Below are 23,440 nucleotides of genomic sequence, written 5' to 3'. Positions count from 1 at the left end.
GGTTTACTCCTACATTGGAATACATCCTCTAAAAGCTTTCTGGAAGTGGGTGCATGGTAGCTAAAATGTTTGAAACTTTTTCATGTCTGTTAATGGCTCTCATGCAGCCCCATCCTTGACTGATGATCTGTCTTGGAATTGAACTCTTGGTCACAAGTCATTCTCCTACAGATCATTTTAAGGTGTTTTCCCATTGTTTTCTAGCCTCCATTGTCCCGATGAGAGGTCTGCTGCCAATTCAATTTGTTATACTTTCCCTGGAAGCTTTTAAAAGGGAGCTTCTCTTTGTCCCTAGTGCTCTGAGGTATCATGGTGATGTCTGTGGTGGGTCTGCTTTTATCCACTGACAAAAAGGCCCTTATATTCCACCAACTGATGTCATCAGTTTTTGAAATTTTTTCTTGAGTTATTTTCCAATAATTTCTACCCTCCATTCTCTTGGTTCTCAGATTCTGGGCTTGCTGGCTTGTGCCCTAGTTTTCTTATCATTTCTGACAAATTTTCTAGCTCTTTGTCTTTTTCTCTACTTTCTGGGAGATTCCCTCAATTTCATCTTCCAACACCTCTGAGTTTCTAATTCTACCATTATATCTTATTATAACATGTTAACATTACATAATGTAATATATTTAGCATAATATATTTTGGGGAGCTTTGTTTTACTCTCTGTCCCTTTTTCATAGCATCTCTTTATTCCATAGATGCAGTATCTTCTCACATATCTCCTTTGTGTACATCCTTTCTTGTCATTGTTTCCTTCAAGTTGATTTCTTTGATTCTTGTTTGTCTTGCTTCTGTCTTTCATCTAAGAGATCATCATCCCCAAATGTCTGAAAATCCCTGCCTCTCAGTTCCTATGTGATAGTAAAACATCAAAGAGTTGATTGGATGCTCAGGGCTCACAGATGGGGCTAGTCCAGCCTGGGTAGGGTGTAGGGTGATCTGAGCCTCCCCCACTTTCCTTACTTGGTCCACCAGTTTTAGAGAACAGGATCCTGACCCTTAACCATCTCTGGTGTGGCTCAGTTCAAGACTCTGTTACTATCTGCAGAGAATAAATTTCGAGGCTTTAGCTGGGGTGAAGAAAGGGGCAGTTACCCATCTGTTGAGAATAGAGGAGGGGATCTGGGGATCTAGTTTCATTTTAAATAGACTTTTAGCCACTTCTGTTTTCTGTTACTAATGTGTCTGCCCCAAAGATTTGTTATATAAAATAATTGAGATAGCCCTTCCATAACATGGGACACTTTATAAGGACACAAATATAAGGCAATTCTCTTTTCTAAGGAATATGTTTGCAGGGGGAAGGGAGAGATTCAATGTATATTCAAAGAAATGCAATATTAGAACCACAATGAGATACCACTTTACACCCACTAAAATGGCTGCAAGTAAAAGAACAGATAACACCACGTGTTGACAAGGATGTAGAACAATGGAAACATTCATACAGAACTGGTGGGAAAGCAAAATGAAGTAACGACTTCAGAAAACTGTTTGACAGTTTCTTATAAAGTTCAACATATACTTACTACATGACTTAGCAATTCACGCCTAGGTGTGTTTACCCCAGAGAGATAAAAATATGTGTCCACACAAAGACTTGTCCACAAATATTCTTAGAAGCTTTATTCATAATGGCCCCAACCTAGAAGGAACCCAAATGCCTATCAACAAAGAAATGAATTTTTTTTTATTTTTTTATTTTTTTTTATAAATTTATTTATTTATTTATTTTATTGGCTGTGTTGGGTCTTCGTTGATGCATACAGGCTTTCTCTAGTTGCGGCGAGCAGGGGGCTACTCTTCCTTGTGGTGCGCAGACTTCTCATTGTGGTGGCCTCTCTTGTTGCGGAGCATGAGCTCTAGGCATGTGGGCTTCAGTAGTTGCGGCACATGGGCTCAGTAGTTGTGGCTCATGGGCTCTAGAGCACAGGCTCAATAGTTGTGGCACACTGGCTTAGTTGCTCTGCGGCATGTGGTATCTTCCTGGGGCAGGGATCGAACCCACGTCCCCTGCATTGGCAGGCGGATTCTTACCAACTGCACCACCTAGGAAGTCCAGGAATGGATTTTAAAAATGTGGTATAGCCGTAGAATGAAATACTATTCATCAGGAAAAATGAACAAAGTACTGATATGTGTAACAACATGGATGAGTCTCAAAATATTAAACTGAGTGAAAGAAGCCAGACACAAAAAATACCCATGATTCCAATTATATGAAATTCTAGAAAAGAAACTATTTTATAGTGATGAAAAGCAGATCAGTGATTTCCTGGTCCAGCAGTGGGAATGTGGTGGGATGGCTTGCATAAAGGTGCATGAGGAAACTTTCTCGGATGGTGGAAATGTTCTATATGTTGATTGTGTTGATGGATTCGTGAGTATAAATGTCAAAAACTCATTAAAGTGTCCATTTTAAAAATGGGTGCATTTTATTGTATGTAAATTATACTTCAATAAAGTTGATTTTTTTTCTTTTTCAGCGAGGCACTTGTAAAGAGACTATGACTTCTGTCCATGGGCAAGGATTGTTGACCATTGACCCATGGGCTTCACTTGAGCGAGCCTGCTGTTCTGATGATCTCTTTTATGGGTGTTACCAAACAAAGTTCATGTGCCTGACACACAGGGAGGCCAAATAAAACAGAAATGGTGGTGTTTGGATCAGAGAAAGGTTTACTGCAGGGCCAAGCAAGGAGAACAGGTGGCTTGTGCTCAAAAACTCCAAGCTCCCTGATGGTTTGGGGGGAAAAGTTTTTATAGGCAACATTTGGGGTGAGGGCTGCAGGACATGTGACTTTCTTCTGATTGGTTGCTGCTGAGGTAACAGGGTGGTGTTCCAGGAGTCTTGTGCTCAGCTTGAAGTTATCAATACCATCCTTCACCTTGGCAGGGGGTGGGGCTAGTTCTGCAGAAGAACTTAAAGATATACAGTTATGTCTATTCCTTGAGGAGGAGTCAGGGCCTTACCCCCAAGTATTTCTTGGCTGCTCCTCCCTTGTTTCTGGATTCCCTCCCTTTCCTGATTAGCAACTGTTTGAATCCACACTTTGGAACTCAGGGAAGGTCATGGAGGCTGAATGAAGCCTATTGCCTACAAACAAGACACGGGGGACACAGAAAGGATTTGTACATAGGAGCCCTACAGGGTCTTGCTTGGATCCATTACCTCACATGGAAAAGGAGAATTAAGGGAGCAGATGGAACTGAGGTTGCTAATTAGCTGAAGTTAAAATAAGACTGTTTTGTTTTACCCAGTGGGCCCAATATAATCACAGGGCCCAATATAATCACAGGCCCAATATAATCACAGGGATAATTAAATTTGAAAGTGGGAGACAGAAGAAGAGATTAGAGTGAAAAGATGCCACAGCCATTGCTGGCATTGGGGATGGAGGGAGAGACCGTGAGCCAAGGAGTGATGGCACCTCTAGAAGCTGGAAAAGGCAAGGAAATAGATTCTCCCCTAGAGCCTCCAGAAAGGAACACAGCCCTGGTGACGCCCAGATTTAGCCCCAGGACATGTGTGATCTACAGAACTGTAAGATAACAAGTTATATTGTTCAGGCCACCAATTGTGGGATAGATTGTTATAGCAGCAATGGCAAACTAAAACAGGAATTAAAACCATTTAAGCTTAACCACTTAAGATGTAAGCTATTTGTATAGAATGGATAAACAACAAGGTCCTACTATACAGCACAGAGAACTATAGTCAATATCCTCTGATAAACCATAATAGAAAAGAATATAAAAAAAGAATGTGTGTGTGTGTGTATGACTCACTTTGCTGTACAGCAGAAATTAACACAACATTGTAAATCAACTATACTTCAATTAAAAAAAATCCATTTAAGCTCCTTATACTAATAAGAGGATAAAGGTAATTAGTTAACTTCTTGCTGGGCCAGTCTCTTAACTAGTTTGCTATTTTACCTACAGGATAGCTCCTCTACAGGAGTATCTAGAAGACACCATTAAGCTTCTCCCCAGAGGGGTATAAAAATGCAACCATTTAGAAAATAGAGATGCACTGTCTTAATCCCCTATAAATCCTTAAACTATAGAAGCAATTGTTACTGATTCACACACATAACTTAGGGGAGCCCAAGCTTGGAGATGGGGAACGATGAGTTCTCCATAGGTAGCCTTTGTTTGTTTTGTTTTATTTTTTTAATCATAGAGACGTCTCTTAAGTCAGCTGTTAAAGGCCAAGGTCTCTTTGCAAACCAGGCCGCTCAGAGCCCCTCAGCTCCACCCTCCACCCTCCTCCCTCGCTGCAGGCATCTGTAATGCCTCCGCCTCCTCCAGGGTTTCAATTGGAGGTATCAGCCCTCTTGTCCTTCAGCCAACCTTTCTGTAACTGATTGTGGGAAGACATACAGGAACCTTTCTGAAACCTTGAAAATGTTAAAGTATGTGGGCCGAGCGATGGGATTCAGAATGTCCTGCTTGAGCAGTGGAGGAGCTGAGGGTGCGAGGCGTGGAGACTAATATCACCCTGTTTGGCCCTGAAGGATGGCTGGTTAGCCAAAGACGGGTAAGATTCCTCAGAGGAGGAACAACCTAAGACAGGCACAGCCGCAGAGGGGCCAACAGGGGTGGTGCATAGAGCCTTCCTTATATCACCCTGGTTGGCCCTAGAGGATGACTGGTTAGCCAGAGACGGGTAAGATTCCTCAAGGGAGGAACAACCTAAGACAGGCACAGTCGCAGAGGGGCCAACAGGGGTGGGGCACAGACCCCCAATATCTGAGAGAGGTCTCCTGCCCCCAGGGCTGTTTTGCTCTCCAGGCCCAGCTCAAATCCACACCTGCTCAACTCAGACCCAGGAAGCAAACAAAGTTAATTGCCTGAGTCATGTGAGGCCTTTGATTGTTTATGGGTGTAACCTGAGAATGTTAGCCCACGAACTCAATAAAAGCAACGTGGGATGAGTCAGCAGGGCTCTTGATCCGAGAGGTCTTGAGCCCCCCGGTCCCACTTTTCTCTTCAGTCTGTGTCTGTGTCTTCTTCAAGCTTGAGGCACCCGTCACTCACCTCGAATCGCGGAGCTGGCATCGGCAACTGATATCCCCTGTAGATGAGAGGGAGAGAAGTTTCCTGTTAAGGTAAAAAGGATTTTAACCCTTGCTCCACCCAGAAGCCTCCTGCATGTGCATTGGGGAGGCAGGTTAGTGGAGTATCAGGGCCTCAGTCCTAATTAGCGTCAAAGGGAAGTTACTAATCAGCACCGTGCCCAGGACTCTTCCTAGGTTCTGCTGAAAATCAAGAGAAATCAAGAGAAAAATAAAACATGATGGGGACTTCCTAAGTGGCACAGTGGTTAAGAATCCACCTGCCAATGCAGGGGACATGGGTTCCATCCCTGCTCCAGGAAGATCCCACATACCATGGAGCAACGAACCCCGTGTGCGACAACTATTGAGCCTGTGTGCTGCAACTACTGAAGCCTGCACACCTAGAGCCCATGCTCCGCAACAAGAGAAGCCACCACAATGAGAAGCTCACAAACCACAATGAAGAGTAGCCCCTGCTCATCGCAACTAGAGAAAGCCCACGTGCAGCAACAAAGACCCAATGCAGCCAATAAATAAATACATTTTATTTTAAAATAATTTAAAAAAAAAGAAAAAAGAAAAAAAAAAAAGCATGATGTCACATGCCTTGTGTTCAGGAGCCCACTGGAAAGGAGGACATAGGAGCCCGCATCAGAGATGGGCCTTTAGATGCAGTGGCGCTGACTGCCAAGAAACTTCACGTTCTCTGCTTCCTGCAGAATCTGATGAATACTTGGATTGTTCAATGCAGAAAATATACACACCCAAAAGTTCTGGAAGTGGATAGCGGTGATGGTTGCACAGCGTTGTGGATGTACTTAATGCCACTGAATTGTACATGAAGTGGTTCAAATGGTAAATTTTACATTGTGTGTGTTTAATCACAATTAAAAGCAAAAACCAAAGCCAAAACCAGAAGTTCAGTTGCTTGCTCTAAAACCTGAGCCACTCTTTTTATTTTTCATTTAGCATGTTGACATTTTTTCATCTTGAAATATAATTGACATATAACATTAGTTTCAGGTGTACCTTGCAAAATGATCACCAGAATAAGTCTAAGCTCTATTCTTTTTTTAACTTTAATTTTTTTTAATTGTAGTATCGTTGATTTACAATGTTGAGTTAGTTTCAGATGCAGAGTTCATTGATTCAGTTATACATATATATGTATTTATTCTTTTTCAGAGTCTTTTTTCCCTTACAGGTTATTACAAAATAGTGAGTGTAGTTCCCTGTGCTATACAGTAGGTCCTTGTTGGTTATCTATTTTACATGTAGAATTATGTATATGTTAATCCCAAACTCCTAACTTATCCCTCCTCCCCTCTGCCCTTTGGTAACCATAAGTTTGTTTTCTACTTCTGTGACTCTGTTTTGTAAATAAGTTCATTTGTATCCTTTTTTTTTAAAGATACCACATATAAACAATTACATATGATAATTGTCTTTTTCTGCCTGGCTTATTTCACTTAGTGTCATAATCTCTAGGTCCATCAATGCTGCTACAAATGGCATTATTTCATTCTTTTTATTACTGAGTAATATTCTGTTGTATATATGTACCACATCTTTTTTAAAATTTTTTTATTTTTTTTAAATTTTTATTTATTTATTTATTTGGTTGTACTGGGTCTTAGCTGCAGCAGGTGGGCTCGTTAGTTGTGGATCGCCTGCTCCTTAGTTGTGGCATGCAAACTCTTAGTTGCAGCATGTGTGTGGGATCTAGTTCCCTGACCAGGGACCAAATCTAGGCCCCCTGCATTGGGAGCTCAGAGTCTTAACCATTGTGCCACCAGGGAAGTCCCCACATCTTCTTTTGCTTTAATTTTTTTAATTCATTTTTTTGGCCATACCGCAAGGCTTGCAGGATCTTAGTTCCCCGATCAGGGATCGAACCCATGCTCCCCTGCAGTGGAAATGTGGAGGCCTAACCACTGGACCACCAGGGAATTTCCTGTGCCACATCTTCTTTATCCATTCATCTGTTGCTGGACATTTAAGTTGCTTCCAGGTCTTGGCTACTAAGATCCATTCTTTTTTTTTTTTTTAATTAGGGTATAGTTGCTTTACAGTGCTGTGTTAGTTTCTGCTGTACAGTGAAGTAAATCAGCTATATGTCTAAGATCCGTTCTTTTCTTTTTTTAATTTTTATTGGAGTATGATTGCTTTACAATATTGTGTAAGTAAAATCCATTCTTGATTCTCTCCTTTACTTACCCCACAGGACCAATCTATCAGGAAGTCCTGTCACCTCTACCTCCGGGAGATTTCCAGAATCTGTCCTCTCCATCTCCGTACCACACCTGGTCCAAGCTACCACCCATACCTTCAATTATGGCAGCAGTGACCTCCTAACTCATAACTTGTCTCCCTGATCGACTCTTGCCCTCCTGCAGCCCATTTCCCTCTCCACACCCAGATCATGACTTAGCTTGTAGTGTTCTCCTGACTCAAACCGAATGGATTCCCTGGCTCTTGGAATAAAAGCCAAGCTCCCTACCTGGCCTCCAGGGATCACACCATCTGTCACAATCTGCCTCTCCAGGCCCATTTCCTGCCACTTCCTTTCTGACTCACCATGTCCCAGCCCTTCTTTCTGCTCCTTGAATGTGCTAAGCTTGCTCCCAAGGGCTTTGTTCTTGCTGTTTCCTCTGCCCAGTCCCTGCACATGGGCTCCTTCTTGGCACGCAGACCTCAGCTCCACATCACCTTCACAGAAGGTCTTTCCCTTTTAAGTCTAAAGTAGCCACCAGATCCCTCCATCATATGTCCCTGGTGCATTTCCCTTACAGCCCTCATTATTTCCTAATGTTTTCTTGTTTATTTGTCTAATGATGTATGGTCCATCTCCTCCCCCTAGAATGGAAATTTCATGAGGAGCAGGAACCTGCAGGGCTGGGTCCCCAGCATCTGGAATGGTGCTTGGCACATAGCAGGTGCTCAACGCGTATGACTGAGTGAATGAGTGAAGAATTAAAGTGCATTTCCCAAACACGAGGAATATCACTTATAGCGGGCTGAATGGTAGCACCCAAAAAGATATGTCCATGCCCCGGAACCCATGAATGTGACCTTATTTGGAAAAACAGCAGGGCGGGGGAGGGATGGATAAATTAGGAGTCTGGGATTAAAATATACACACTACTATATATAAAATAGATAACCAACAAGGACCTACTGCATAGTACAGGGAACTATACTCAATATCTTGTAATAAAGTTAAGGGGAGAGAATGTAAAAAAAAAGAGTATATATGTATTTATATAATTGAATGTATAATTCAATGATAGGCATGTATAATTGTATGTATAATCAAATTGCTTTGGTGTACATCTGAAACTAACACAACATTGTAAATCAACTATATTGCAATAAATATTTTTTTTTAAAAAAGACGGTCTTTGCAGATATAATTAAGTTGAGCATCTTGTGATGAGAGCATCCTGGATTCCCTGGCTGGGTCCTAAATCTAAGGACAAATGCCCTTAGAAGACATAGCAGAGGGACTTCCTTGGTGGTCAGTGGCTAAGACTCCGTACTCCCAATGCAGGGGACCCAGGTTCGATCCCTGTTCAGGGAGCTAGATCCCATATGCTGCAACTAAGAGTTCGCATGCTGCAACGATGGTCAAGCATGCCACAACGAAGACCTGGCACAGGCAAATAAATAAATATAAGAAAAAAGAAGAAGAAGAAGACATAGCAGAGATGGCCGTACAGACAGGGGCAGTGATTGGAGTGATGTTGACATAAACCAAAGATCTCCTGGAGCCACCAGAATCTGGAAGAAGCAAGGAAGGATCCTCGCACTTAGAATCTTTGGAAGAAGCATGGCCCCGCCAACAGCTTAATTTTAGTCTTCTGGCCTCCAGAACCGTGAGAGAATGTATCTCTGTTGCTTTAAGCCACCCAGTTTATGGTGACTTGTTACGGCAGCCCTAGAACTCCAGTACACTCCCCACGCTTACCTCCTTCTGAACTCTTCTGGCACAAATTAACTGTGTGTTCCCTTTGTTCCCTTTGAAGTTAAACTAACCATGTGAAACAGTATGCGATTCTCTCCCACGTGCTTGTCCTATTTCTACTACCTGATAACTAAGGGAAGAATGCTATTGTTCTGCTTCTTGGCATCGCCCACGACAGTTTGCAGAGTGCTAAGCTCAGAGCGGGCACTCAGCAAGTTGGTATTGATTGAACGATGGGGAATATTGATACACCCACTGCTCAGATGAGGGTTACAAAGCAAGCACTCTGGCATCACCAGGGAAGTTTGCTGCCTGTTGAAGCCTTGGGTTCTTACAGGTTTGGGTCTAAATTTTGGCCTTGTCTACACTAATCTGCCACCCTTCAAACCCAGCCTTTACAACATGGGGAAGATAGCTGATGTTTTATAATAACCATAAATGGAGTATAACCTTTAAGACTTGTGAATCACTATATAGTACACCTGTAACATATGATATTGTACATCAACTATACGTCAATCAATAACAGCCTTTAGCTCTTGTTACCTCAGTCCTCCCTGAGCTTGATTACTGTGGAAAACTTGTTCTCTGACTGGAACTTGTAGGCTTGTCAAAATGACTGAGTTCTGGGAAGGGGACCACCTAGATGGCGGGGGCGGGGAGGGGGCGGTGTTTAATGTCTTCGTTCTTGGTCCTCGTTTGCTCCATCCCTGGGCACACACCCAAGTCTGGTGGTGTTCACTGGGGGCCTTCCCAGGTGAAGGAGGAAGGGACAGTGGGAGAGAAAATCAAAGGGGAAAAAACAGCCCTCAAGAAAGCAGGAGAAATAGCAGGCCCAAGGGAAAAGCAAGGGCCTCAGAGCTGGTTAGTTACTGAAAACTGGTTCTGGACAAAAAGAGACTCAGCTCTGACCTGTGGGCACCAAAGGCACTGGCAGCCACGTGAGGGAGCAGTGGACGCTGGTCTTTTCCTAAGAGGATGCCTCTGTTTTTCTTTCCTTTTTTGACTGTGGGTTTTTCCACTTTGTCTTCCCTGCCCAGGCTTCTCTGGGGATCCCTGTGCTCCTTCCAACAAGGTTCTTCCGACCTTGCTGCTGGGAAGGGCTTCTATAAATGCTCCATGGGGTGCTCAGGACCCCCTCCCTGCAGAGGGCAGCAGGAACACCATCCCCGCCCCCTCCCCCCTGCCCAGCTCCTCCTATGCCTATTTGAAACATGAGGGGGCAGGGACAGTAGATTTTCCTGCACTGGGGCATTGGAGGGCAGGTGTGGCCCTGTGAACAGCATCCGGGACAGAGATGATGGGAAGTGTCCCTATTTTCCATTTTTCTGGACTTTCTTTTAGGGAGTCCCCCTCCACCTCATTTTCTTTCCAAACACAGAAGGGAGCAAAAATTAGCATGAAGCAAGAAGTGAAGGTAAAGAGGGAGAAAGAGCAGAGGGAGATGGGAAGGTGGTGCTCCCGTGGTAACAAGGTGATGCTCACCTGGTGAGCAAATTTACACAAAAGAGAGCTGTTCGGTAAGCAAATCAGGGGTGCTACGTACCTTCTAGAGAGTTACGCTCAGGTTGGATTCCTTCAGGGGTAGATTTTCTCAACCTCAGGCAATGAAGATTGAACATAGCCACTGAGGGCACTGAAGAAAATGTTCTTGAAAGGAAAGAGGCCTCCACCTGTCCCAGCAGGTACAACCTGAGAAGTGAAGAGGGGATGCGTATGATTGGGTCACACAGACACACATGTTTTACATGCACACACACATGAACACTTTGTTTTATTTTAAAATTTATTTTATTATTGTGCCACCCCAGCCCTGACAATAACCAGGAAACCAGCCAGTGCGGCCAGGAGACATATGGTGGAGCAGTTACAGGGACATGGGCCACGGAGTCCAGCAGAGCAACGGTCAATTCCTGGTACCAGGACTTAGGACTCTCATGGTTTGTTTCCTCATCTATGTGAAAGGCATGCTATTCATACCACAGGGTCATTGTAGGAAGTCAATGAGAAAGCTCTTTTTGCTGCTCCTGATATATAATAAATATTTTATGCTGCTATTATTATTTTTACTCTTACTATTATTACTAATGTTACTGAGTCCAAGCTTGTACTGCTTGCCATACAACAGGTCAATAAATCAAGAGATGATTTGTTGGGGAAGGAATAGCGACTTTATTTGGAAAGCCAGCAGAGCGAGAAGATGGTAGACTAGTGTCCCAAAGAACCATCTTCCTAAGTTAGAATATAGGCTTCTTTTACACTAAAAGGGGAGGGGGGACTTCCCTGGCTGTCCAGTGGTTAAGACTCTGCCTTCTAATGCAGGGGGTGTTGGTTCAGTCCTTGGTCGGGGAGCTAAGATCTCACATGCCTTGCAGCAGAAAAACCATAACATAAAACAGAAGCAATATTGTAACAAATTCAATAAAAGCTTTAAAAAATGGTCCATATAGGGACTTCCCCAGTGGTGCAGTGGATAAGACTCTGAGCTCCCAATGCAGGGAGCCCAGGTTTGATCCCTGGTCAGGGAACTAGATCCCACATGCATGCCACAACTAAAGAGCCTGCCTGCTGCAACTAAGGAACCTACATGTTGCAACTAAGACCCAGGCCAAATAAATAAATATATTTTAAAAAATGGTCCATATTAAAAGTATCTTGGAAGCAATCTAAATGCCCATCAACAAATGAATGGATAAAGAAGATGTGGCATATATATACAATGGTATATTACTCAGCTATAAAAAGGAATGAGATGGAGCTATATGTCATGAGGTGGATAGACCTAGAGTCTGTCATACAGAGTGAAGTAAGCCAGAAAGAGAAAAACAAATATTGTATGCTAACTCATATATACGGAATCTAAAAATGGTACTGGTGAACTCAGGGACAAGACAAGAAAAAGGATGCCGATGCAGAGAATGGACTGGAGAACTCGAGGTTTGGGGGGGCGGGGGGTGAAGGGGAAGCTGAGATGAAGTGAGAGAGTAGCACAGACATATATATACTACCAACTGTAAAATAGATAGCCAGTGGGAAGTTGCTGTATAAAAAAGGGTGTTCAATTCGAGGATGGATGATGCCTTAGAGGACTGGGACTGGGTTGGGGAGGGTGGAGGGGAGTCAAGGGAGGGAGGGAATACGGGGATATATGTATAAATACAGATGATTGAACTTGGTGTACCTCAAAAAAAATAATAAATAAATAAAATGAAAAAAAATCTTAAAAAAATAATAAATAAATGAAAAAAAAAAGGAAGGGGGTAAAGTCCTGGTTTCAGTTAGACTCTAGAGGGGATGTGTTAATTTCTTCCTTCCTGCAGCTATTCACAGGTGGGCCTGGTCAGGATGTTTCCTGTGAGCTAAACAAAGGTATTTTAGTTTAGTTGCTCCGCAGCATGTGGGATCTTCCCGGACCAGGGATGGAACCCATGTTCCCTGCTTTGGCAGGTGGATCCTTAACCACTGCACCACCAGGGAAGTCCCAGTATTTTAGCTTAATGCTCATTGCATGGGAGGCAGGGTTCCTAGGGATGGATCATCATGTACAATTTAAGCTTATGTAGGTAACACCCTTTAGTGATTAACTTGAAACAGAATACAAAGGTTCTTCCCTATTATACTAAGAATTACTTTGGCAAGAATCAGTTCACCTCTGCAAACTTCAGGTTGGTCATCCAAAGAATCAGTCCTTTTCTGTTGCACAGTTTAAAATACATGCCTTTAAAAATACATCTTAATGAATTGAAATATGTGTCTGCTTTCCTTCTTCCTACAAGGCTTCTCCTCTTCTCTGTTTGCTTTGGCATTTGAACGTGTTGCAGACAAGTGAGTCAGTTGAGATGAGGTCCTCAATTTGCTTGAGCCAGACGTGTATCTGCCCTCCTCTGGGAAGGGAGCAGAAAGGTACTCATTTCATACCTCACCTAGGACACCCTGGCTGAAATAACCTCAAAACATGCCCTGCCTTCCCCAAAAGTCTGTTTTGTTTTGTTTTGTTTTGTTTTATTGAAGTATAGTTGATTTACAGTGTTGTGTTCATTTCTGCTATACAGCAAAGTGATTGTTATGCATATACATTCATTCTTTTTTTTTACACTTTAAATATATGCAGTTTATTGTGTCGATTGTATCTCAATAAAAGTTCTTAAAGAAAAAAAAATAGTGTTTACAGAAACTCCCAGGGGAAAAAAACTATAAAATATTAAAGAAAAATACTTAAAAAAAATAAAATCAGTCCAAGAGGATCAATATACAAATAATAATAGTTTTGTGGTTTACATGAAAAGAATGATAAAAGACTTAAATGATTAACATAATGCAGTATTCATTATATGATACTAATCTAAAGATGTGATGTAAACATATTGAAATGGTGAAAAGAAGATAAATATTTACAAAGAGTGGTGGCAGGTTAAAAAAGCGCCAAGTCCTCATCTTCTGAATTGAAACCAGATGTGATAGACTCTGTATTCACTTAAAACATCAAAAAGAACATGTATACATTCTTTTTTAATATTTGCGCTATACAGTAGGATGTTGTTGTTTATTGGCACAAAAACAAACACAAGGGTCTGTTTTGTGGTTCATACAAGATGATAACATGCTTCAAATCCCTTTGAAAGTGAAAACATGGTGTTTTTATGTATTTTTTTCTTATAGACCAGAAGCACAGGAAATGGCTTAGCTAGTGGCTGTACTGGGACCAGAACCCGGGTCCTGACCCCCACCCTGGGGTAAAGGCTTCCTGGCTGAGTGCCTAGCTGGGTCTCATGTCTTGCAACTCCTTCAATTAAAAGCAGTTTAACTGGTAATCTACAACAAAGGAGGCAAGAATATACAGTGGAGAAAAGAGTCCCTGCTATTAGTGGTAATAGTAAAACTGTACCACTACATGAAAAAGAATGAAATTAGTACATTTTCACATACCATACACACACACACAAAAGCAGTTTAACTGGGACTTCCCTGGCTGTCCAGTGGTTAAGACTCTGCACTTCTAATGTGGCGCAGGTCCATTCTCTGGTCAGGGAACCAGGATCCCACATGCAGCGTGGGTGGCCAAAAAAAAAAAAAAAAAAAACCCAAACAAGCAGTTTAACTGTTGCCGTCTACAGTCAGCATTGAGGGAAGGACGTCTGTCCATCTAAGGGTGGCTGGTAGGAGTAGGTGGAGGCTGGGGCTGAGGAGGGCAAGGGCAGGAGGCAGAGAGACTGCAAAGAAGTCATCCTGGCAAGAGATGGTGAGAGGCTGAAGGAACAGAGTGGAGGGGACCAATTTGAGAAACGTTATTTATCTTTTGTGACATTTAACTTCCTCTTTCGGAAACAGACTGACACACAAATAGAGAGACTAGTGTCACGAACCTCCACGTAGCCAGCACCTCTATTCACTGGTTATCAAGATTTTACATTTGAGAAGTTGTAGAAGGCGAGGTGGAGAGGACTTGGTGATTGATTAGATGGTGGGAGACAGAGAATGGCGTTGAGGGCAAAAGAGAAGGAAGAATCCAGAATGACCCTGGGCCTGTGGCCTGGTCAGGAAGACAAGGGAAGAAGCCAAGCCAGTCTGGAGGGAGACGATGAGCTTGGTGAGCAGAGGCTCTCCGGAACGTGGGGCTGTGTTGTTTTCACCCCCACCTCCCAGTTCCTTATGCTGCTACCTACGAAAGGAACAAGCACAGCACACAGGGTAGCAGGGCCCAAGGGCTCTCCTGAGGGCTGAGCCAGGGGAAGCTGGCAGAACATTTGCTTTCTTTCCTCTCGAATCCTTAAACCTTGGTTTTACCTCTTGAGAATTTCTGAAAATGAAAAATAACCACCTACCCCTTTTCCCAGAAAAAGAGAGGTTTTGCAGATGAACAGAAGGATATAACAGGGTGTTCTGGAAAGAGACTGGTGATGTAACAAGGCTGATGGTTCCACCTTTCTGGGAGCTGCCTAGGCTCTGCCCCAGGGGTCTCTTCCAGGCATGAGATCTCAGCTCTACCTCGAAGCCACCCACATTCACTCTCCGCTGTAGCTGTACGTGTCTTGGAATACACTGAGAGTGCACAGTGGAGGAGATAAGAGGTGTCCCAGAGTGGATCACCCTGACCTACTGAGGGTTCGGGATGGGGAGCCAACCCCTCCTCATGTTCAGGACCGAGCCTGTCTCATTTTAGGTCAGGATGACCCTGCCTGCTCCTGATCTGAGGAGGTTCTGGCTTGTCCTCCATTGTTTGCAACTAGGGATGTTATCAGCCTGGTTGGCTGATCTTCAAAATTCCTTATCGCCACTCAAGCAGTTATGAGCCACTACCAAGGGTGCCCTTTGAGTCTGGTTTTATTGCCCCTGAGGTACCCATGACTCTGAGATACAGACCTGAGTCACCTGCTCTGTGTTCATTACCCAGGAAGCCCTCTGGCATTCTGGCCACTCTGAGGCTGTTGTGGTTTTTCCTTTGTCTTCTAGCCAAAAAGCAAAACAAACAAATCGCTCCCTCTCTATTAAACTTCTACCCGCCTTCTACACCCAGTCTTCAAAGAGGCCTCTCTTTGCACATTAACTTCTCCCATTAATTCGAAGTCCCCCGATGTGCTGCTCGAAGAGCCCACCCCTGGTGCTCTACCTGGAGCCGTCCTCACATTACCACCTGACAGGTCCGGTGCTGTGTCATCTCCCCAGCTGGATTCAGAGTTCCTGGAGGATTTGCTTTTTCCCTTCCCTCCAGAGGCAGCCGTGTTGAGTTCCCCAAGTTTGATTCATTCAGGCAGTTCATCTGGTTTTGGTGAAAATTATTCCGCCCTAAATATTGAGATGGAAGCCTAAGGTAGCAAAGGTCCCAGCATAATCCAGGATTTTTGAATTGACTTTCGCATCAGTAATACCCGCGGAGATCTTTTTTTTTTTTTTTTAATATTTATTTATTTATTTGGTTGTGTCGGGTCTTAGTTGCGGCATGCATATGGGATCTAGTTCCCTGACCAGGGATGGAACCCAAGCCCCCTGCATTGGGAGCCCAGAGTCTTATCTACTGTGCCACCAGGGAAGTCCCATCCCTCACGGATCTTGAGGGTGGCCCAAGGGGCACGTGCTGCCTTGGGTAGATGTGGCTCCAGGGTCAACCTGCTCTGAGAGTCACACTTTGGTTACTAAGACTTTCCACATTTAAGCACTTCAGTCTCATTGGATTCAAATCTCCTCTCAACACCATCCAAAAGCAATGGCTTGGGTTTGGAGGGAGTGGGTAGAGATGAGTGAAGAGGGTCTTCATCCTCACGTCTTTGTGCTCTTGTGCTGCTGCCGCCGCCACCTCCTCCTCCTCCTCCTCCTCTTCTTCTTCTTCTTCTTTTCTAATTGGAGTGCTGTCGATTTACAATGTTGTATTAGTTTCAGGTGAACAAAACAGAGTGATTCAGTTATACATCTATACATATATCTATTTTTTCATATTCTTTTCCATTATAGGTTATTACAAGGTATAGAATGTAGTTCCCCGTGCTCTACAGTAGGTCCTTGTTTTATGTTTTTATTCTTTTTGTGTTGAGAATGGAACCAGGGAGAGGAAATCCATTGTTTCTCTGACTACCTGTGGCAAGCCATCCTCTCTCTGTTTTTTGTAGTAGCCTCCATCCTGGTTGTGGCTGCTTTTCTGTCCAGCACTGGCCATTCCTCTTTTTTGAGCATCAACACCTGGTGCTGCCTCTCCAGGGGGACTCGGTTCTCAGTTCTTCAAAGGACCCTAAGGGGCCTCCCCGCACAGCCCCCATGGGACCAGCTAAGCCCCAGCCTCTTCCTCCCAGGCCTCCCCCAGCTGAGCTCAGCACTTCTCCAGCCTCTTGGTTGAGGGATAGGGTTTGTTTCTCCTTATTGCCAATGTGTCACAGATCAATACTTCCATAAAATACATTAAAAATTACTAGGGAAACCACTATTTACAATAGCCAAGATATGAAAGCAACCTAAAATTCCATCAACAGATGAATGGATAAAGAAAATGTGGTACGTATATACAATGGAATATTATTCAGCCATAAAAAAGAATGAAATAATGCATCTGCAGCAACATGGATGGACCTAGAGATTATCATACTAAGTGAGGTAAGTCAGACAGGGAAAGACAAGTATTATACAATTTCACTTTTATGTGGAATCTAAAAAATGGTACAAATGAACTTATTTACAAAACAGAAACAAACTCACAGACTTAGAAAACAAATTTATGGTTACCAAAGGGGGAAGGTGGGAGAGAGGAATAAATTAGGAGGTTGGGATTAATATATACACACTTCTATATATAAAATAGATAATCAACAAGGACCTACTGTATAGCACAGGAAACTCTACTCAATATTCCATAATAACCTAAATGGGAAAAAAATCTGAAAAAGAATAGATATATGTATATGTATAATTAAATCACTTTGCTGTACACCTGAAACTAACACAACATTGTAAATGAACTATACTCCAATATAAAATAAAAAATTTTTTAAAGTTACTAGGGGGCTTCTTTGGTGGCACAGTGGTTAAGAATCAGCCTGCTAATGCAGGGGACACGGGTTCAAGCCCTGGTTGGGGAAGATCCCACATGCTGAGGAGCAACTAAGCCCGTGCACCACAACTACTAAGCCTGTACTCTAGAGCCTGCGAGCCACAACTATTGAGCCACATGCCACAACTACTGAAGCCCACACGCCTAGAGCCCGTGCTCCACAACAAGAGAAGCCACCGCAATAAGAAGCTCATACACCACAATGAAGAGTAGCCCCCCTCACCACAACTAGAAAAAGCCCATGTGCAGCAACGAAGACCCAACGCAGCCAACAAATAAGTAAATAAGTAAATAAATAAAGTTTATTGAAAAAACAAAAACAAAAAGCAAAATTTTCTATATGTTATAGTTGTACACCAGTAAAAACTTTTTTTAAAAGTTGCTAGGGAAGGTGGCAGAATATGCCAACCCAAAGTATACCACTTTGGCATAAGGATTAGTTTGAGCTAAATACATTTAAAAAACAGCAGGTGCAAGAAGGGTGCTCTGACTCTCCCCTTTTCCTCCCTAAAAGCTGGAGATAAAACCGCCAGATGGGGGCTTCCTAGGTGGCACAGTGGTTAAGAATTTGCCTGCCAATGCAGGGGACATGGGTTCAATCCCTGCTCCAGGAAGATCCCACATGCCACAGAGCAACTAAGCCCGTGCGCCACAACTATTGAGCCCATGTGCTGCAACTACTGAGGCCTGAGCGCCTAGAGCAGGTGTTCCGCAACAAGAGAAGCCACCACAATGAGGAGCCCGTGCATCACAACAAAGAGTAGCCCCCACTCACCTCAACTAAAAAGAAAGCCCACGCATAGCAAAAAAAAAAAACAAAAACGCCAAAAACCCCAGATGGAAGATGTCTTCCCTACACTTGGATGAAGATAACTTTCTTATCACCAAGGCCAGGGAGTTGAACCCAAGACAATCCTGTACAAACAGATCTTGTTGAAATAATTCTCATCTTCCTTTAGCCTCCCTTTTATTTTTGTTACTTTTCTACAATTGCCTCTCTTTGTTCAACCTACCATAAAAAACATTTAGGGTTTGTCACTTTCTTTGGGTCTGCATTTCCTTATGAGGGCCCTTGTGTCACATAAACAAATGTGTATGCTTTTCTCCTGGTAATCTGTTATATGCCAATTTAATTCTCAGGCCCAGCCAAATACCCCAAGAGGGCAGAGGTAAAAATTGCCTCCCCTACACTAAGAAAATGACATTTTGAAAATAAACTCACAAAATACAAGTCCTGATTTCATTATTAGACTCAACATTCGGAAAATTACTCTGCCAAATTGCTATGAAACTGTCTTAAAAATTTCTCTTAACTTCTGCACTTATTTCTTCTTGGACTGGCCATGCAGTTCACAGATCAGTCCCTGTCCCTGGAACACAGTGTGTGTAGCCCTGGTATAATCCACCTTGAAAGAATTTGCTGTTTTAATAAAACACATTCTTTACTGTACTATTGTAAATAATATCCTAATAGCTTATAATAAAAACAAAAAACAGTATTTATTCTTTTTTTTTTTTTTTTTTTTAAACTGGCTGCCTTGGCTCTTCAATGCTGCACAGGCTTCTCATTGTGGTGGTTTCTCTTGTTCCAGAACATGGTCTCTAGGCACGCAGGCTTCAATAATTGCAGCACTCAGGCTCATTAGCTGTGGCTCAAGGTCTCTAGAGCACAGGCTCAGTAGTTGTGGAGCACAGGCTTAGTTGCTCCGCGGCACGTGGGATCTTCCCAGGCCAGGGTTGGAACCCGTGTCCCCTGCATTGGCAGGCAGAGTCTTAACCACTGTGCCACCAGGGAAGTCCCTCAAACCAGCATTTATTCTTTCCCAATTTTCTCTCCCTCCCCCGCCAGACCAGCTCCACTTCCTATTTCCTCTTCTCCTCCCTCTATTCTTTTTCTTTTCTTTTCTTTTTTTGTTTTGGAAAACTGCAAAATCACTTTTTCTTTCTTGTCAAGGGCAAGAAAACAGAAGCATAAAGAGCAAACTTCTCCCTCTATTCTTCTTTTTATTTCTCCAGAATCCCAATAGCCAACCAATTGGATGGTGTGACCTTTTTTTGTGAGTTAATTTATCTGTGTGTGGCAGTTTCTCAGGAGAACAGGCAAGAATGGAGCCAAGAACTCACACTGAATAGAAGCAGCGCCTTGGGTCACGTCCGGGGCATAGGTGGTTGTAATGGACCACCGATGCTGTAGGAGAGATAAAAGAAGCTAATCAGCTGGTGTGGTCCAGCTTCCTTGTGAGGGAGGTTCCAGTCCTGGGCGCCTCCAGCTTTGCTCCCTGTGGCACAGCGTAGGCAGCCACTTCCTTAATCTTTTGAAGGGTCCACGTACCCTGTGGGCTCCAGTTCTGGTTCAGCCACTTTACCAGCCGATGGCCCTCAGGTTCCTAACCACCCCAGTCAGGATTGCATCTGCCCTGCTGGTGGCAGTTGCCAGACAACGGATTTAGCTCTTTGCTTCGATGCCCACTGGATGGCCTGCGGTAGGCAGAACGACAAAGATAAGACTCGAAGGTAAGAGTCCCCTAAAGTTCAGTGAGAAAACAGACTTAGGGCATATGTTACATTTATCATTAAATCAGATGACGTGGAGACGCAGATGTCGGCAGGGGGAGTCGGGGTGGGGGGTGGGGGCAGCCAGGAAGGATTCACACGGACAGGGTATGTGAACTGTGTTCCCCGGGTGAGAGGAGAGAGGATTGCAGAAATTGGGTGTGGGATGTGCTGGGGGCTGAGCGCAGGGTGGCTGGAGCTGTGGGTGTGAAGGAGGAGGCGCAGACGATGATGTCGGAGAAGGACTTGACGCAGGCAGCTTGGCCCCTGCCCACCCCCCCCCACTCTCACGAGCCCCCAGCTGTCACATCCTTACCTTCTGCTCTCCCTTCCTCCTCTCTTGTCCCCTAAAATTCCACTCTCAGCAGCCAAAGCGATTTTTTTAAAATGTAGCTCAGACTTGTCCTGGGCCCTTCTTCACTCGGTCCACTGGTTTTCTATTGCCGGTCAGAATAAAATCCAAGCTCCCCACCTCGCCTCCATGTGTGGTGTGATTCCCTGTTCTGGCCTGTCTGACACCACCCTCCCTGGCACACTGTGGCAGGCACCAGCTTGACAGCGGTGCAGCTTGGCACCACCTGGACCGAGAGGGAAAGAAGTTGGAGTGGCAGAGCACTCCAGCCCCAAGGGACCACAGGAATGTCATTTTCTTTGTGCAGCAGGTGCCCATGGTCCCCTTTGCTTGAGGAGATGGGATTTCCATCTTCCACATGCTGAATGTAAGACTGGGCATTATCTAGTGAGGCTAAAGGTGTGTGAACCCTGTGACCAGCCCTTATGCTCCTGCAGAAACATTTATCCACGTGTGAGGGCAGAGATCAGCAAGCTACAGCCCAAGGCCCCATCCTGCCTCCAGTCTGGTTTTGTACATCTTGTGAGCTATGAACGATTTTACATTTTTCTAAGGCTTTTCCTCTTTTTCCCGTAATTCAAAATTTATTTCAAAATAATGAAGAATATGCAACAGAGACCATACGTGGCCACAAAACCTAAAATATTCCTTTACAGAAAAAAATTTGCCAACCCCTGATTATAGGAATGCTCACACAGGATTGATTGTAATAACAGAAAACCAGAAACATCTGAAATATCCGTCAGCAGTAGAATACATCAATAAATGGTAGTTTGTTTACATAACGAATATTACTCAGTGATGGAAATGAGCAAACAATAGCTATATGTAACAATCTGTTTTGATTCTCACAAATCATACTGAGCAAATAAAATAGGACACACAAAAAAATATACACAGTAAGATTCCATTCACATCAAGATCAAAAACAATCAAAAGCAAACTAATTTAGGAATGCACATACGGGTGGTAGACTAAGAAAAAAAGCAAGAATTTTTTTTTTAAGTCAAAACTGTGGTTACTTACCTCTAGGGCTGAGGGAGGAGGTGGTGATCAGGAAGGGCACATGCAGGTTTCTGGGGTGTTCAGTGATATTTTACTTCCTTCCCTTGGTGGTGGTGATGTGGGTTTTCCTTGCATAACTAATCTTAATTCGTATATCTATGTTTTATACCTTCATCTCTATGTAAGACTGTATTGGTTAGCTGTTGCTACAACAATGGTGTGTAACAAACTACCCCAATATTCAGTGGCTGAAGATAACAATCCTTTAATCTCACAGCTCTGGGGGGTCAGCAGGGCGAGTGGCTCTAATGAATCTGCAGTCATGGGGCTGCTCTGCTTCTGGCTTTAGGTCTGCACGTTGGCTGGGGCAGCTTTGCTCCACGTGTGTTTTTTGCAGACCCAGACTTAGGAGGCAGGGTAAGCTCCTTTCACGGCAATGCTGGAGACTCAGCTAAGGCACAGTGTCACTTCCACCCTACTGGCCAAAGGAAGTCAAATGGCCAAGCCCCAAATCAAGGGATGGGGGGATATATTCAGCCCACAGTGAAGCAGAGGGGTGAAGAATTGGACCCGATAATGTAAGTATATCTCTCCCAATAAAAACATTAATTAGGAGAGAAATTAAGGCTATCCACTTAGGAGTCAGAAATTCTGATCAGGAGCTCAGACAGCTCTTGAACACAGACTAAGACTTGGCTCATCTGCTACCAATGCCCCACAAGTGACAGAGTTGTCTGGGGACAGTGTGCCAGGATGAAGCAAGAGCATCACTAATGTGAGCTGGGCTCAAGATAATCCAGTGTAGGGGGTTTACACAGGGTCCAGCAGAGGGGCAGGAGGAGGGTGCCGAGACCAGCTTGGCGACTCGAGGTGAGTGACGGGTGCCGGGAGCTTAAAGGAAAAACAGACACAGATTTAAGAGAAAGATGGGACAGGGGACTCAAGACCTCTAGGATCAAGAGCCTCGCTGATTGATCCCAGGTTGCTTTTATTGAGTTCTTGGCATAGCCTAAGGGTCTAACACTCCCAGTTTAGTCCCACAAACAATGTTATCTTTGAGTAAACAAACAAAGACCTCACATGACTGAGGGCAATGATCTTTGTTTGCCTCCTGGGTCCGATTTGAGCTGGGTGTGGATTTGAGCTGGGCGTGGAGAGCAAAACAGCCCTGGGGGCAGGAGACCTCTCTCAAAAGGATTAAGGGTCTGTGCCCCACCCCTGTTGCCCCTCTGCGACTGTGCCTGTCTTAGGTTGTTCCTCCCCTGAGGAATCTTACCCTTCTCTGGCTAACCAGCCATCCTCCGGGGCCAAACAGGGTGATATGAGGTGCGCAAGTGAGAAAGGGGCTGCGCCCCCAGAGAGGATCAATTTTCTGTTTCCATGGTAGCCTATGCCCCCATGGCTTCCACGCCCAGCACCCTTAGTTCCTCTGCTGCTCAAGCAGGACATCCTGCACCCAGTTGCCCGGCCCACATACTTTAATTACTTTTAGTAACATTTTCAAGGTTTCAGAAAGGCTTCTGAATGTTTTCCCACAGGAGGGGGCTAAGAAAGTGGAGAGTTTGAGACTGAACAAGGCAAATGGCACTGACAGTGTCGAGTGTGGAACAATGTGCTGGGCTTTTGCTCTTGGGGGATCACATTAGAGGAAGGAACTTGGCGGCTCTGTAAGGACCAAATCCCATCTGCAACAGGTTGAGGCGATTGGAGAGGAAATGGGGCTGTTCTTTCAAGCAGCATGGCTTCCAAGCAGTGGTTCTCAGCCGTTTCCCTGCTCTACCTTACACTAGACTAGTACTTCCCACAGTCAGTAGCAGCGTTCACCCCAGGGTGACTTTCAACAGTCCTCACCTTCCTCCAACCCCGTTTTAAGAAACATCTTTATAAAAACAGAACAGAGAGATGGTGACTAGGAAAAGATGCTGTGCCCAGAGAGGATATCATATTACCAATAAATAGAAGAGCCC

At 44.0% G+C, this 23,440-nt stretch overlaps 1 long non-coding RNA gene across 4 annotated transcripts; it reads right to left on the bottom strand.

The window, feature by feature from the left end:
• Window positions 1-1,648: 1,648 nt before the first annotated feature.
• LOC130849245 (uncharacterized) lies at window positions 1,649-22,162 on the bottom strand. 4 transcript variants are annotated; one of them, XR_009052709.1, is made up of 6 exons: window positions 20,433-20,606; window positions 19,896-20,088; window positions 19,688-19,751; window positions 10,577-10,722; window positions 5,047-5,083; window positions 1,649-2,052 (listed from the first exon to the last, which is right to left on the bottom strand). It is a non-coding gene; the product is annotated as an uncharacterized LOC130849245 (long non-coding RNA). The 4 variants fall into 4 exon arrangements; XR_009052711.1 differs by lacking the exon at window positions 20,433-20,606 and adding an exon at window positions 21,495-22,162 and having other exon boundaries at window positions 19,688-20,041; XR_009052708.1 differs by having other exon boundaries at window positions 19,688-20,088.
• Between the last annotated feature and the right edge of the window lie 1,278 nt (window positions 22,163-23,440).

This window comes from Hippopotamus amphibius, chromosome 3 (genome assembly GCF_030028045.1).
Source record: "Hippopotamus amphibius kiboko isolate mHipAmp2 chromosome 3, mHipAmp2.hap2, whole genome shotgun sequence".
NCBI classification, from domain to species: Eukaryota; Metazoa; Chordata; class Mammalia; order Artiodactyla; family Hippopotamidae; genus Hippopotamus; species Hippopotamus amphibius.
The sequence above is the reverse complement of the archived record's forward strand: the minus strand, read 5'-3'. Positions and strand labels throughout refer to the sequence as shown.